This window comes from Ictalurus furcatus, chromosome 5 (genome assembly GCF_023375685.1).
Source record: "Ictalurus furcatus strain D&B chromosome 5, Billie_1.0, whole genome shotgun sequence".
In the NCBI taxonomy this organism is placed as follows: Eukaryota; Metazoa; Chordata; class Actinopteri; order Siluriformes; family Ictaluridae; genus Ictalurus; species Ictalurus furcatus.
In genome coordinates this window covers 3,067,547-3,085,889 of record NC_071259.1, presented here as the reverse complement: position 1 = coordinate 3,085,889, position 18,343 = coordinate 3,067,547, and positions in this window count along the sequence as shown.

Genomic DNA, 18,343 nt, shown 5'->3' with positions numbered 1-18,343 from the left:
TCCGTTTTATGAAGTCACCGAGTTTATTCATCCAGACCTACACAGCGTTATTTGTTATATAAGCAGTTTAAGAATATTGATAGTTCCCTTTCATCCTAGAAAAAACAGCAATGTACTGGGGTGTGGTGGACATACAGGACTTTCCATCATGTACACGAGGCAGCTTCAGCTTAAATCAAGTTATAACCGCTTTCACCTGCTGAGTGGAACTCGACCAAGAAGAACATTCCAGAACACAGAAACATGATCATCCATCTATCTGGAACGAGGCAGTCGGGTCTGCTGATGTCCAGTTTGTTCCACTTATCCTGGATGTTCAACGTGATTTGCTTATGCCTTCTTCTGAAGTCTGTGTGATGCAAACTTTCTGAAACTGATACAGATGGTGTCACAATAGCCAAAATAGCTGCTGCTATAAATATATATATATATATATATATATATATATATATATATATATATATATATATATATATATATATATATTTTACACATTTACACATGAGACTTTATTGCAGAATTGCTTTGATGTATTCTGTTTAAAGACACAGACTACTAAAGCAATCTAAGACATACACTATAAATAAATGCATAAAATAATGCCTATGCCCGTCTAAATCTAGGATGCATACAGCATGCATGGATGAGTACTAAATATAAATTATGCATACTACATTTAGGATTGATGCTAAATATAATATTGAATGCATACTACATCTGTATCCGGGTGCGTACAATGTCTAAATACATATGTCTCTTATTAGATCTAAATGTATACTTCATCTATATCCAGGAAAATACTACGTCTAGTACATACTACATCTAGGTGCATACTATTTTTAATGTTTATGATATGATTACTATGTTGTTGATTATTATGTTTTGTAATTAATTAAAGGGAAATTGGCGCAATATGAAGGATGGACACTAGAGGGCAGCATGGTTGCATCTTATTGCATTTTGTGTAACTTTTTTTCTTTCCTGAACTATGTGTGATTTTTTTTTTTTTTTTCAGGTACTGAGAATGAATTATTCCTGTCCTACATATTGTATTCATATCTTTTTTCAGTGATTTGTCAGGGTTTGATTCATATATTTGCAGATCGTGACTCTCACGAGGACGGCGAGTTCCTTTAAAAGTTTGCGGTGAAATATACAGTAGAAGCATGTTATGCCTTTTTCCCCTATTCATCTCTCCTGTGAGACTGAATCATTAGCCAAGCATGAATGCTCCGCATACTTTTTTTTTTTTTTTTTTGATTGCAGAATGGTTCTGCTTTGCAAGTTCATCCAGTGTACACAGATTTGTATCTGCATGTGTGTGTGTTTGTGTGTGTGCTGCACTTCTCTTTAGTGCTAATCCAGACTCCAGGCAAGAGGACTAAAAGACACAACACACATAAATCATTCATGAGCCTTTAAATGCAAATGCGGTGCAGATTCACATTGATCCAAGGAGCATTTGCATACACTGCAATGTGGCTCTCATTTCAACTTCCTCAAACTTTCCAAGACGCTAGTGTGTGAAACGATCCTGAGTAAGAGCTGGGGTCAGCCTGTGATATTTACATCCTTTTGAGCACAAACAAAAAAAAAAACACGTCTGACCTTTGGAAATGTGATCTTGTGTGACAACCACAGACTGGTGGGCGTGTCCGCGAGCCTTTGTATAAGTAACGAAACCCTCGGTGTTGTGTTGTTATAGGAAAACAATCAACGATGGGGTGGTGTAATCAAGAAGCGTTACTGTTACCGCTACCGAAACTTACGGTTATTTTCCATTTAAAGTGTTTTATTCCTCTTATACATGAGCCATTCCAATTTACATCCATTGTATCCATTTATAGCTAGGTTTAAAGTCGTCCGCAGTACAAGTTAGCGCTTACGTTATAGCAGCTGTAAACAATCCTTCCCTCGCCAGCCTCTCATTTCCTCTCTTTTGAAGGTAGTCATGTTGCGTGTCGTGTTATCGAGAAATCACAAACTCACTGCTTGTTACAAAGTTCTGATACTGGAGACTTCTTCCATTACTGTTTTCTGTAAAAAAAAAAAAAAAAAATTAAATAATAATAATAACAATAGAAAGTCACGTCTTACGGAGAATTTCACCCGGTCGTTTTACACCTGATTTTATTTGTTTAATAACAGTACTTTTTAAAAATCCATTTATTATTAGCCTTAGATGATTGCGGAGCGTTCGCCATACAAGTCCTCGTGTTGCTATAGAAACAACAGTATGGATCAAACTTAAAGCCGCTATTAAAAGACATTTCTAAAACTGACCGTTTTTGTTACGTAGCTAGTTAGCGTTAACAATCTGGACATCGTCTTTGCTCGAATTGAACACTCTACCAGTACCGAAGAACACAAATACCCAGACGTCTTCCAGTCGTGGCCGAAATCCTGAGTCGTTTGCTTTGAGACGAGTAACTGAATGATACGTCGAGACGTTACGGGGTTAATGTGTTCCACAACTCTTCATTCTCGCTTGCAGTCGGGCCTGTCTCAGTGTCAGCAGCTGCCATTGTGCCAAATTCCTCATCAGCGAATCTTATTGGTCAATAAATCCCATTCTTGTTCTAAATACGTTGCGCGCTGTATCTATGGAGTCCTGTTGAGTTTTATACATCGGCAGCGCCACTGTAACGTCGCTGCTCGGACAGACGTTAGCCAGTGCTTAAATTTAGCCCTCAGTGCCAGAGATTCAGAGTGGGAACTGAGCTCGTTCTATCCTTTCTGCTTTCTTAACTTAAAACTGGATTCAGCTGGCCTTCTTTTAGTCACAACACACACACACACACACACACATATATATACACTACATACACACCTCCCGGCCTCAAATTATATCTGGCAGAGACAATTCCACAGTGGCACAGCTACCGTGTAAGGCAATATGAACCAAAACACTGCATTAAAGAGGACGAGTAAGCAGGAGGAGGTTCTGAGTAAATGGATTTATTGTCTTCTCATGAACTATAAAATTTTTTATGGAAGCCATTTTCAAGCTGTCCAAAGCTTCTCGTTGCTTTTTCTTTTACCTGGCAAAAAGCCCAAAATCGGGAAGTATACAGCATGTGTGTTTGAGCGTATGTACACAGGGCATGGGGTGTGCAACAGCCATCTTGAGATGTGTGTGAGACTCTTTATATTTATTATATGTCTTTATTAAAGTTAAGGGCCTCGATCAAGTTTTATTTTTAGGATTTAAACTAATAAACTACTGCAGAATGTTAAAGAAACAAGGACTAAAACACTTGGAACATGCATTTATAGGAGAATGATCAATGCCGGGGTGGTGTAACGTAGTGACGTAGTTACCACTCGGAAGTTGATCATTTTTTTGGTTTGAATTGTTTTTACACTAGGGCAAATTCCCAGTTTTTCACTTATTTTTTATTTCGTTATTGTGGAACGTCCTGGAAACAAGCTAGTTCCTGTTCTCACGTGTGTTCCTTCAGCTAGAAACAGTCCTTCACCTTGCCAGCCTCTGTTTTTCCCACCTCTCTCATTACGTTAATAAGACAAAAAACTTTACCACCAGGCCATAATGTCGCAGCTTTACCTCCGACACTGGAGACTCCTTCCGAAAGTGTTTAAGAAACAATGTTTATGTGGAGCATCACACCATACGTGTCCCCGTGAATGAACTGTTACTACAGACACGATAGAAGAAGCATATTAATATAAACCTGTGACCTGCGTTGCAGCTGGAACTACTGTACACTTTAAACTTGATATTTTACCCCCCCCCAAAAAAAATCGTCTGCCAATAAAGACATGAACGTGGATATCTTTCGTGGATTAACTAAGCTTGGTTAAGCATAAATATTAATGAATTTTGTCGTCTAAATGTTACTTTAACTGACCTTCAATGAGTTAACCCTTAGCCTAAGCCTTAACCCCTTAACCCTTAGCAGGTCAGATATGTTTACATTATAAACAGCCTCACTCGAACGTCGCTGAATTTGTTGCGTTTAGGGAGAAAAGGTCACTAATTAGACGGCTGTAGACGTCCGTCCAGACGAAATCAGTCCAGTGTATCGAAACACACTGAATCATTTCAGGACACAGGCGGTGGAACGGGGTCAGGGTTAAAAACACTGCTTAATATATACAAACGTGCGCTTTCACTGTGACTTCGACTCCCTGAAGAGTTCGCGAGGCCTCTTTGGCAGCGCTTCATTCCCGAAACCTCTCAGTCCACCCATCATCAGCTATTCGAAGCATGTTAGAAATGCATGGTTCTGGCATCTCTGGAGAACCCAGTGGAACAAACTCCAGCCAACTTGGACATTTTTTTTCTTCTTCTCTATTTGGGTTATTACTGGGAGAAAATGACAACTTTCAAAGAGACCTTGGCCTGCGTGCTGGAACGCAGCACCGGTCCAGCCAAGTTGTGATGCTTGGAACTGAATGACGAACCGATATTGAATTTCATACAAAGCCACATCTCGTATAGAGTGGACGTGTGTCTATTCATGGGTTTTTATAGTCTTACCGTGTGTAGTATACGCCAATGTGCCCTGAAGTAGGCATATAAACAAATAAGTAGACGATCAATCAGTGTCAGAAGTATAAAATACAGATGTTGGGGAAGCGGTAGCTCAGTGGTTAGGACGTCGGACCTCTGATCGGAAGGTCACGAGTTCAAATCCAAGCAAATCCCAACCCAACAAGCTGCCACTGCTAGGCCCTTGATCAAGACTCTTAACCCTTAACTGCTCAGCTGTATCAAAAAATGAGATGAGTAAGTCTCTCTGGATACGAGCGTCTGCCGAATGCCATAAATGGATGTTACCAAACGTTAAGTGTAACTATAAATGGATAAAAACTATGACTTGAAACGATTAACGTGGTATAAATGGAATAAAACACGTGCGGGCATGCTGCTGTAGGAAAACAATCAACTGTAACTCGAGCTTCATCACACCATCCCATTGTTGACTTTTTTCCTCTAAACGCACAGAACCAAGTGTCCTACTCCTTCCAAGTCAAATGATGCTTCCTCCTACAGAGATTGATGAACATACTACAGTTAAGCGGGTTTTCTGGTGAACATGTTACATTCAAAAGCAGAATTTGTCTCTTTTAATAGGGCGAGACATGCATGAAGACTCTTCTTTCTATTGGCAACAAGGTGGTGGAATAAATGGGGTTTTTGTTTGATGGTATTTTTAGACCAATGAGGAAAAGTTTTTCAGTAGGAACTATAAAGATCTTCTGTAGGTTGCTTTGGAAAAGGCGCCTGGCAAACGCCGTACATGTAAATGTATTAGAGCGTTGTGTACTCGCCTCCAGTGAGCAAGCCATGAGTGGCAGTAGTGAAGAAAAACTGAGGTAAAAAAAAAAAAAAGAACCCTTGGGAGGAACCGAGACACAGCTGGGAAAACCCATCCACATCTGGAGTTTCTTTTATATCAAATAGGAATGATAGTTTATAAAGAATATGACTTAATGCTTAGTATATTTCAACTGTAGGTGTAAGTATTTTTTTAGATGAAAGTGAAGGAAACAGGACATCAATAAAGAGGGCGCGGAAGCCTGAAGACTTCAGAGCAAGCTCATCAGCTTGTAGATCTCAAGAAGAGAGCAGGAGACTATTGACCTCCAAAAATGGATCAGGAGCTTGAAGACCTCAGACTGTAATCAAGCGTTTTTGGACCTAAGCATTAGGATCAGGAGCTTGTAGACCGCAAGACAAAAACAGGAACTCAAGGCAAGGTCAGGTGCTTGTTGACCTTAGCACATGAGCAGAAGATTGTTGACCTAAATAGAGGGACAGGACCTTGTACATCCCAAGAAAAAATATCATGAGCTTATAGACATCAGGAGGAGAGCAGGAGCTTATAGATCTTAGGATGACATCAGGAGCTTGAAGATCTCAGGATGAGATCAAGAGCTTGAAGATCTCAGGATGAGATCCAGAACTTGTAGATCTCAGGATGAGAGCAGGAGCTTGTGGATCTCAGGATGAGACGAGGAGCTTGTAGATCTCAGGATGAGAGCAGGAACTTGTAGACTTCAGGATGAGAGCAGAAACTTGAAGATCTCAGGATGAGAGCAGAAACTTGAAGATCTCAGGATGAGAGTAGAAACTTGAAGATCTCAGGATGAGAGTAGAAACTTGAAGATCTCAGGATGAGAGCAGGAATTTGTAGACCTCAAGACTGGAACAGGAGTTTGTAGACCTATGGCTTGGTTCTAGCTCTCAGAATGATCTGATCTTGAGCTCTGATCTGATCTACATCTGATCCTAAGGATGGCAGGTGTTCGATCTAAACGCTACAGGAAGCTGTAGACCTCAGGACGAGAGCAGGAACTTGTCGGCCTCAGGATAGGTACCTCACAATTGGGGAGGTGATAGATGTAAGAAAAGAAAGTGAACTACTACCTCTAACGGACATGAAAACCTAAGGAGCTGTGTGTGATTTACTGCTCTCGCACTCTGTACATTCACACAGGAAACACTGAACATGACAAGCAACATGGTGAGGAAACGCAGAGCTGCCATAGCAAGGAGCCTGCAGAAATCACATACAGTTAAATGGCTGGAAAACAGGTGAATGGAGCTTATTCTAGCATTTCCCATTCCTAATACTGGAACTGTAATGAAATTCATTTTGATTCAGACTTCTTACATCTCTAGTAACTGATTGGTCAGGCTTGTGTCGGTTTAAATCAGGCTACTAGTTTACATTTTGAAAAATAGATCCAGTTCAGTTCGTTAGAATATACCACGGAAATGTACAAACACACAAAACCTTTTGGTTTAGGCCACACCCACTTCAGATGCAGATACTTTACATATAAATGCACATATTTCAAATACAAGATGCATATTATTCAAGAATTCGTTGACTATTCATAGTACAACCCAGAATACATACCACTATATCCCCAATTCCAAAAAAGTTGGGACACTGTGTAAAATGTAAATAAAAACAAAATGCAATTTTGCAACTCTCATGAACCAATATGTTGTTCACAATAGAACACAGAAAACATAGCAAATGTGTGAACTGAGGAAATGTACCATTTAAAATAATAATAATAAAAAAAGGTCATTTTTAATTTGATGGCCGCAATAAGTCACAAAAGGTTGGGACGGGGGCAACAAAAGGCTGGAAAAGTAAGTGTTAGTAAAAAGAAACAGCTGGCGGTTGATTGGGAACAGGTCAGTAAGATGATTGTGTATAAAAAGAGTACCTTAGAGAGGCGGAGTCTTTCAGAAGTAAAGATGCGCAGAGGTTCACCAATCTGCGAAAAACTGCGTCTACAATTTGTGGAACAATTTCAGAATAATGTTCCTCAACATAAAATTGCGAAGACTCTGAATAGCTCATCGTCTACAGTACATAATATCATCAAAAGATTCTGAGAATCTGGAGAAATCTCTGAGCGCAAGGGACGTGGGTGAAAATCAATACTGCATGCCCGTGATCTTCCGGCTCTCAGGCGGCACTGCATTAAAAACAGGCGTGATTCTGTAATGGAAATCACTGCATGGGCTCAGAAACAGCTCCAGAACTCAGTGTGTGTGAACACAGTTTGCCATCCACAAATGCTGGTTAAAGCTCTATCATGCAAAGAAGAAGCCATATGCGAACATGATCCAGAAACACCGCCGTCTTCTCTGCGCCAAAGCTCATTTAAAATGGACTGAGGCAAAATGGAAAACTGTTCTGTGGTCAGTCGAATCCAAATTTGAAATTCTTTTTGGAAACTATGAACGCCGCATCCTCTAAACTAAAGAGGACTAAAGAGGAGAGGGTCCGTCTGGCTTTTTATCAGCGCTCAGTTCAAAAGCCTGGATCTCTGATGGTATAGCGGTGCATTAGTGCATATGGAATGGGCAGCTTGCACCATCAATGGAAAGGCACCATAAATGCTGAAAGGTATATACAGGTTTTAGAGCAACATCTGCTTCCATACAGATTCCATCCCATCTTTACTTCTGAGAGACTCCGCCTCTCTAAGATACTCTTTTTATACCCAATCATCTTACTGACCTGTTCCCAATTAACCTAATTAGTTGCGAAATGTTCCTCCAGCTATTTCTTTTTAGTATCACTTACTTTTCCAGCCTTTTGTTGTCCCGTCCCAACTTTTTTGTGACGTATTGCGGCCATCGAATTCAAAGTGACCTTATTTTTTCCTTAAAATGGTACATTTCCTCAGTTTAAACATTTGACATGTTTTCTACATGCACTACAGTATAAACGCATACTTCATCTCAATCCAAGATACACACTACTACTAGGTGCATACTAATCTACATACAGTCTGCATACAGTATAAATTTCATTTTAGAGTTTAAAGTGATCTTATTTGTTTTTCATGGTCTTCATGGTTGCTATCATCTTCGATTGCACTATGATCCTTAAGGTCTTCACAAATGAAATCTGTTGTCTTTCATGACTGAAAGTCAGGGGTGACCCGGTAAAAATCGTCTTAAATCTTAACTGTACATATCTGGCATTTGAGACGGGTTGCCAGACGCACAGGGTTGCCAGACACACATTTTTGCGTTGCTATTTCTTTGTCCGGCTTTCTTAAGTGTTGCTTAATTGTTCTATACTGTATTTCCTGTGCGATTTTATTTCTTGTACCATCTTATTCGATGTACAGCACTTTGCTCAAAGCGAGTTGTATAAAATATGTCCTTCGTAAACAAATCTTACTTGTTTACTAAAAGCATACTTCATCTAAATCCAAGAGATGTACTACATGCCAGATCATCGGAATTCCGTATACACAAAAAGATTCATACATGCTGCATGTAAGTCCAGCGTAAACACTATGCATACAGAAATGCATAAAACTTCTCAGAAGAAGTCAGAGAGCGAGATTGTGTGTGAGCTGCTTGGCTGACCCGGACAAGGCAGTGTTCAGGTGTTTGGGGTTCAGTAAAGAGCTCTGAAACATGATCCTGTAGATCCAGCAGGAATTCCCAGTCTGACCCCCGTGAGCTTGCCAACACCAACACTTTCAAGTTGTAAGAACGTTATTACAGTTATTATATCGGGGTTTGGCGAGGCCTATTGGCCCAAAAAGGGAAACTCCTAATTTAATTCTCTAAAAGGATTTTATTTCTTTCTCTCACTCTCTCTCAATTATTATTATTATTTTTTTTTTACAAAAGAGTGGTCATAATCGGCGTGAGATCGAAGCGAGGGTGTCATTTATGTGATTGCTTCAAAGCGAGCGGGTTTGGCAGCGAATTCTCGGCCACTGAATAACGTGATTGATTTGAGTCTCGGTCCACAATGGAGCGCTTGAGTGTGTATGGTCATTACCGTGAACGCAGGGACTGCTTACTTTGCTTAACCGCTCTATTAAATAAATGGCCACTTAATATCGTTGGCCTGCCACGGAGGTAAATTGCTCTCAGAGCTCCAGTACGTAACATTCGCTTTTCGCAAGCAGCATAGTCATGCGTTTATTCATAAGCACTAATGCGTGAACGCATTATATTCCCCAGCCACGCAAGCATTCACTCACACATCGAGAAGTGTATCGACTAGTGCACATTTAAAACCATGTATAGGTTACAATAGATTAGCTTACGTATTAGTCTACGTATTCAGACAATAAAAAGCAATACTTGCCATTTCAGTCATGAGAATACTGCTTCTAGGCAACTGAAACAAGGTTTCTAAGCACAAAATGGATGTATACTGATGTATACTACTGTATTTCCCGTTAAAAACGTTACCAGCTGTCTGAATACTGCATCCGTATCCGTATTTGGTATTTGTATTTGCAAGATTGCTGTTATGTCGATCTAAAACTCCCACGACTCACGCTAGCACCTAGCCATCAATTATTGTGCACAAATATTGTTTACAAAGGCATAGTGATGTTGAAAGTGAGTCAGTACAATCGGGAATATCAACATTTACCTCAGGTATGTTGTTAAAGTTCTGAGAAAAAAAAAAACTCAATATGACTGCTATTACGCCGTAACTCCATTTAGCATCAACCACGAATCGAAACTTTCTGGGCGACAACATTTGAGGAAAAATCGACATTGTGTCACGTCATCTTGTGATTTCTGAGCTTTTGTGCTGAAACACAGTTCGCTTAAATAGTAGCTTTTACTTTCTTTTCCACTAAGAAGAAACTCAGTAGCAAATTCCGCTAGCATACAGTAGCTATACGGGTTTCTAATGTCATCTTAGCGCCAAACGCTAAACAGCAGTGTACTTCCTCGATTCCTCATACTTTAATATGTTCGGTAGTTCTCTCTTAAGATACAGATATATGAGTCATACCTAGACATCTATATGATGATATGAAATTATATTTCCTTTCATCTGTTACAGCTAATGTTTCTTGGAATCTCTCAGATTGCTCAGTTAGCATCGCTAGCACATCTCCGAATGCACTAGCTTGTCAGTTCATGGAAGGAGGTTTTGATTTGGCCACAATTTGGCAATTCCTGCTTGCTATGCTAACTAGTTTTGGTTTACAAAAGTAATAATTATCGGAGTGTGCCGTTTCACTTCACGGCTTGAATAAAAACAGTAGCTAATTGTGCTAGCGTAAAAAGCGTTCATAAACGAGCAGGCTGGTTCGAGAAATATACACACGTCACAACTGTAAGTCTCCGAGTCTGGAAAAAAAACAACACCACAGTAACTTGAATGTTTTACTTTAAAAGGCAATGTGACATAAAATTCAACAAATTTTAGCATAGCATTTTATCCGATAGCTATTCATATGTAAAAACCGTTGCATTTTGAGGTGAGATTAGAGAAAAGCAGGATTTCTTTTTATGATGATTTTGTTTTTAATACTGATTAATACTGATGAATTGTGCACAGCATGACCAGAAACAGTTCGGCTTGTCTTTAAACAGAATAAACGACAGGTTTTTGTTATCCAGAAGGTAATTAAATGTCACGATGTGATGGAATTCCAAGTCAGAGGTTGGTTTTAATCATCCAGCTGAACGATCTCCTGGCCTGCGCTCCCTAAAGAGGCATCATCCGTTTCACTAATATCCCTCAGCATGCTTAAACCAGATGTTCGAAACACGTCTCTCTCTTTCTCCCTCTCTCGCTCCCTCTCGTTACGGTATATCCGCCTCTTTGTGCGCTGAGGTATGGAAAGTATTTGCCACGCTCTTCTGAGGGCCGTGCAGCTGGAACACACAGGCAGCAAGAGTGGGAATCGGCCGAGACGCAAGATGAAGAGATAGACGTGAGGGAGGAAGATGTTTGAAAAAGCGGGATGTCGGATGAACCGTAGAGGCGTCAGCATCATCATAGCATTGAACAATGCAATAGAAATGAAAACGTCCGCTTACTAGTACAACATGCTGTATATTACAGTGGCATATATACCTACTACATACTACATATAAATACAAGATGCACACTACATAGAAAAGTGGTGGCTGGGGGCAGTGATGGCTTAGCAGTTAAGGCTCTAGGTTACTGATTGGAAGGTCGGGGGTTCAAGCCCCAGCACTGCCAAACTGCCACTGTTGGGCCCTTGATCAAGGTCCTTAACCCTCTCTGCTCCAGGGCGCTGCATCATGGCTGCCCCTGCGCTCGGACCCCAACTTCCTGACATGCTGGGGTATGCAAAGAAAAGAATTTCACTATGCTGTAATGTATACATGACCAATAAAGACTCATTATCTTTATAAAATCCATGATATACACTGTTATCGGATGATGGGAAGATCCCCAATGTAACCCTCCCAACGTTAATTAATTTCCAATAACATCACGCCCTGAAGAGTTTTATTCCTCTCATACCACAGCAATTTACCAACATTAACAGTGTCTATTTATTAAAAAAACAACGTCGTACGTTTTATCTGTTTATAGTTACATTTAATGTTATGGAACGTCCACTCACCCGCCTCACTGTTTTCTCTGCGTTGACGTTAATAAGACAAACAAAAATTCAGCTCGTCATGTTCGAGAGAAACACACACACACACACACACACACACACAAAATCTGTCCTGAATTCTCTTTACACAAAACTTATCAACCATATCAACGATTACACACATTTAAAAACCCGTTTATGTAGATCATCTGCTATACAAGTCCTTTTAAGTTGTTACTATAGCAGTGCTAACAAAATCTAGGCCATGTTACGATACATCTACATGTATATTTATTTTCTCACAAGACCTACTCCCCTTCATCACTACTCCATATCTCCGTAACATCTACTCATTCAAGAGAGCGAGGGTCATTCCCATTCCGAAAGAAATCCACTCTGGATCCCTCAGAGATCAGCAACTACCGACCAGTATCACTTCTCTCTTTTCTTTCTAAAACCCTCGAACGCACTGATTACAAATCGACCGTCTGTCTACCGCTCGCACAACAGCCTAACCGGACGGGCTTCGGAGCGACACATTCGGTTCAGTCGTTTCGAGACTGGACTCCTGCAACTCGCTCCTGGCAGGTCTGCCCCTGAGCACCATTCAACCTCTGCAACCGATCCAGAATGCAGCTGGGCAACCTGTTTTCAACCTTCCTAAGATCTCCCACACCACCCCATCATCGCTACGCACCTTCCACTAGCTTCCTGTAGCTCAGATTTAAAACACTGATGCTCGCCTACAAAGCCAAAAACCGACCAGCACCCACTGACCTCAAAGCACTTATGACTTCACAGATGATATTGGGTTTTCTCTTATTGACGCCAGAGAATGGCGGGAAAGCTTCTTTGGGAACGAGACGTCTGAGTGTAGGTTTGCAAAAACACACCAGAAGCTATAGATGGTGTGTGACAGGACGATTCTGATGCGCAACACACACGTGTACTGCCTAATTCACCCAGCTAAAGGATGGAGAAGATTGACAGAAGACGATGACGGAGACGATTATGTCTTAATAACCGCAATGCCCTCAGTAAGTGCAAAGAGAAGCCCGGGTGCGTAGGGTTACAGAACTTCTCATAACTCCTTCAGCACTTTTAAGTGTAACGATAGTCTAGTACATTAAATTGACTGGCTGTTCTTCTCAAAAAGCTTCATAGACACAATAACGGTGGGGGAAAAAACAACAAAACACCAATTCCCATGATGGATTTTGGAAAAAATTTTTTACGTCTCTGTGACCACAGTCTAGCGCTGTGTTTTTACTTCCACATATCTGTCTTCGGCAATGGTGTAAAATCAACGAGACTTTTAGATCAAATATGTTTTCCTACGTTGCTATAACGTTCTGCATAGAACCTTTTAGGATTCTCCATAAAATTAGTTTGTAGGGTTTAAGGATTCCCCCAAACGGGCAAACAAAACTCTCTTAACAAACAACAACAGCTCTAAAAAGGTTCTAGTTTCGAACCATTTTCTCTCTCTCTCTCTCTGTTCTAGTGTTCTACAGTATGTATAACCTTTAAGGTTCTCCAAGAGGGACAGCAGAAATTTCTACATTCACTTTAAGAGTGAATTTAGTGTACTAAAGATATAATGGTTCTACGTGGAGGCCTACAGTGGAGCTTTTTAGTTCTAGAGAAGGATCCAAGGATACAACCCCTTTAGCAAGTCAAGAACCCATAACTATCTAAAGAACCATTTTTCTAAGCGTGCACATTGGGAAATAAAATGTATTTCCAGACAGCGTATCTGTTTGAGCACACTAGCCTCTGAAAAGAGATAGAGAGAGAGAGAGAGAGAGAGAGAGAAATAAATGAAATATGGCGGCTTCTAAAAGTTCCCCTGGTGAGACATTGCCTGGTTCATTTTGTTTTGCTGATGAATGGATCGTCTTCTTCATTCACGTTCACTCTGCCAGAATCAGCTGCGAGAAGAAGATGGAACTGCAGCCGAGATCGCTCTTCCTACGCAACCGCACAGCGACTGCATTAGTCAAAGCTACACTCAGGAATTTCACAATAACAAAGAGACTCATCTCTGCTTTGGATCAGGACCGGAATAAAAACAGATTCTTGCAACATGAAGAAGCGTTTAAAAATGTGAAATTGGTCGCTAACATTTGTTTTGTTTACCACTACTTTTTTTTTTTAAATGGTGGTTTAATCCTTAGGAAATTTTGGGATTAAACTGGTAATTTCAAGGGCATATATATATATATATATATATATATATATATATATATATATATTGGACATTCATCACGTATTTAACATTTTTTATCTGTTTATTATTATTATTATTATTATTATTATTACTCTTAGCATACTCACAACTCCCTGTGAATGAGCTGTTACTATAAAACCGATAATGTGTTGGCATAAGAGAGTTAATATAACTCTGTGCTTTGCAGCTGCAGAGCTACTGTTATAAAAAATTTATCAACACCTCCTGACCAATCAGATTTGAGAAATCACCAGCGCTTTTTTTTTTTAAGGGATTTTAAACAACTAACACGATTTAAGGGACTTCATGCTGGTTGCTGAAAGCAGTCCATACATTGTGCAGAAGAAAATGAGAAATAAAGAAAACACCGCAAAGGGAACCTCAGAAAATAGATGAATGGCCAAATAACTCACCATCTGCCATGTTATAGGCCAGAAATGTTAACTTACAGAAATGGAAAGTGATGTGTTATGGCACAATTTGTAATGCGTTGCCTGCTCAGCCTGTATAATGGCCCATAATTTAAACATCAATGCGTGAGGATCTGTTTGACCAGCGATGCAGAGAGAGAAAAAAATCCCTTCTGAGTAGCGTGTCGAGTGGTTGAGTAAGCCTGTCTATTAAACTGTCACCAAACTTGCTGTTTTGAGCAAAATGCACTTATTTCACAGCAGTTATTATAGCGGCGTCTTTATGGAGCTGTCAGAGCTGTCAGTAAGTCTGCAGCACAACACTAACTGCTGTAGAGAGAGAGAGAGAGAGAGAGAGAGAGAGAGAGAGGACAACCTGTATTGACCGGGCTTGCTCTCACACACTCTGACTGAGAGACAGTTGGAAAAACATGCAGTCGTGCAGCTGCATTGTCGAACGCAGGTAACATGGACGTATTTGCCTTTAAAATGGCCTTTGGCAGCTCCTGGTTAGGTAACGTCTCAAGACGCCGGCGTGTACTGATTTTTCACAGATGGCCTCGTGTTCCTGCGCCGCCAGCACCAATTCAAACACGCAGACGAATAAAGCGCCTACTGACTGTCGGTCACTACTATTACAGATTGCGTATACTGTACGACATACAGAGAAAAGACACGTAGCAGGTCATAATAAGCCAAATAAGTGTTTTGAATGACATCTGAAGATATTCAAAGTGGGTTCCTGAAGATGTTTAAGAGATGACCGCTGGGTTATTATGGTCGAAAGCACGGAGACGAATCAGAGCGCTGCTTAATCTGTTAATATTAGCGTTGAGCTCTGAAGTTAATATAGCTAAGAAATAATCCATCCATCCATTTTCCATACCGATTATACTACACAGGGTCGCAGGGAGCATGGAGCGGGAGACTCGAAGGCACTGGGTGGGGGACACCCTGGCTGGAGTGCCAACCCATCGCAGGGCACAATCACACACACTCACACACTACAGATAATTTGGAAATGCCAATCAGCCTACAGCGCATGTCTTTGGACGGGGGGAGGAAACCAGAGTACCCGGAGGAAACCCTGAAACCCTCAGGGCGAACATGCGAACTCAGTATTCGAATAACCAAACCATGGTGTGAATTTGTCATGGTAAGAGTATCAGCCATCAGTTGTGTATCTTGATGATAATAGATATGTTTAGGACATTATTGGCATCCTTTCTGAAACTGAGCAATGGTTATACAGGGATTGTATAAAATATACATTACACACCATAACTCAAAAGTTCCACTCAATCGGATACTACTTATCTTTGTAGCACCAGGATATTTCAGCCCAAACCCTGGTTGCCTCTGCCAGGAGGTTCAGAATTGGCTAGAGTCTTCAACAAGATGATGAGCCAAACATCCTTCCAAATCAGCAAACGTGAACAAAACCTTCATTTTTAGACCTCAAAATATCACATGCTGCAATGTGTTGTTCTTTTTACACAGCAATATTCTGCTCATTTTCATGAAAGGATAACGCCAAATACTTTCCAACAGTATTAGACACACAGATTCATAAACCTTAGCCTCAAAGCATTAACTGTGGGTCTGTGTTGTTGCCTGAAACAATCTTCTGATGGGGTAAGACGTGGCCTTGGGGCAAGTGAAAGCATTTTTTCTTCTGCTTGGTAAGATGATGGATCATCCCCAATAAACAATGTCATGAAAAAGCTGTCAAGACGTTTTACAATCAGTGGAACAGTCGGTTTTTCCATGCGGTCTTGAAAAGCTGAATGTAAAATAAGCCAAAGTACCACAACTTAAAAGATGGAACATTTTGTGGTTTTATTTGTGTATTTAACAGTGGCAGTTTTTACTTCCACAGGCCTCGACGTTCCCCGATCCCCATGCTCAGTTTACCCCTGCTTTGGATCATCATTCTAAAACTGTACTAGTTAGCACAGTGCTATCGAAGTCTCAGTACTGATTGGTCAGAAGGTGTTGGTTAATATTCTATAACAGCAGCCCTGACAGGAGTGCCAGCTATAATAGAAATCACAGGTTTATATTAAATTTCACTACAAAGGAATAAAAATTGCTATGTGTCATTCTTTAAAAAAATCATTGAACAATTGCTATAGTAGAATAGAAATAAAACACTTTGTGAGATACTGTTACAGGAAAATAATCAACTCCATGCCACCCTGTTCGGTTTTATTCCTTACAGGACATACAACAATCTTACATATAGACAGCAACTGGTATTAAGAAAGAAATAAAACTCTGTTAAGCTGATTTATCACAATTTAAATGAACAAATCTATTAAAATTGAAGTTCCGGTCCACGGCATACTTTTTGCTAGATTTCCATTGTCAGATTTTCGGAGGAGGGGCCTATGGGGTAAAATGGTACCAAATTCCACTAAAGAAAAAAGTCATTTTAAATTTGTCCAAGATGTCTGTGCGCATAACGTTACAATATGAGCCATATTGTGTACTAAACAGCATGACTGTGATTTTGGCTGAGGTAGATCTCCATTACTTGTTATCTCATTAGCCTTCAATAAGCAATTATTATAAATATAATTTTAGGCAAAATTCGAAGTGTACTCCAATCCCTCCTCTTTCTTTATATATCTATGTGTCTTCCTTCTGTTATAGGGAGAAGTGCATGATGGGAGATTCCTGCCATTCCCACCCCGACTCTAAAGTTCTGTGTCTAATTCTCAAGGCCTCTTGGCTCTTCTGGCTCTATTGGAAAACAATACTTTATTTATGCTCTCTGTACTAAATTGTATAACAGTTATAGTAATGTATTACTATTTTGATTACACAATTGAATGAATGCCCTATTATATATATATATATATATATATATATATATATATATATATATATATATATATATATATATATATATAAATAATCAGACCACTAGAACACCTCCTATTTTCTTTCGTTTTATCTTGATGTTCTTTTGAAGAGGTGCCAATAGCAAGTGGTTGTTTGGACATTCTCCACCCGGACTGTAGAGACCGGCATCTGATCCTCAAAACATCCTGGCTCTTCTGCCGCTCATCTTTTAGCGCCGGCAGCCAAATCAAACACGGCCGATGCAGCTGAGCACAGCGATATAGAACCTCCCAGATTTTTTTCCACATCCACCATGCCGCCAGATCAAATATTGTACATGGGGAAACGGGACTCATCTTCCAGGGGAACTTTCTGGAAAAAAAAAAAAAAGAACACTTTAAGGAGGTGTCAGGGTTCGAGAGAGGTAAGATCAACGAAAAGTGTCCAATCAACACTCTGTCAGTGCTCTTCCGGGAGATGTCTGCTCCCACAGCGTGGAGATGATGAGTGCACTTAGTAAATACTGAGGATCAAAGTGAGATAGAAAAATGAATTTAGACATGACTATCATCTGAGCGAGGCATTGCCATGTTCGAGGATCCTCTGTTGACTAATAGCTCATCTGTCAGCGCTCACTCTGAACTCCAAACACTCCATTAGCTTGGTGTATTCATCTGCAGTGCTCTCTGAAGTCAGGTTATCTATTAAATAGAAGCTGACGAGAGCATGCTAAATAATACTAGGTCACCCAAGCCACGCTGTAGCCTTTACCCTATATCTTTGACATCCACAGTTAGCTGCATCTACAATATCTTCTTTCAAAGAGAATGGGACGGAAAACCACAAGCTGCCTCCACCCTTAACCCAGCTGCTCCAACTGGGTAACTCAACACCCACCAGCCCTGGATGACTGCCTCTGAAGGGACGCAAACTACGGAGCCGGTCCCACACAGATAATATGGCTTCTGAAGATGAAAGGTGCCTGACCAGAAAGTATGTGGTGAAG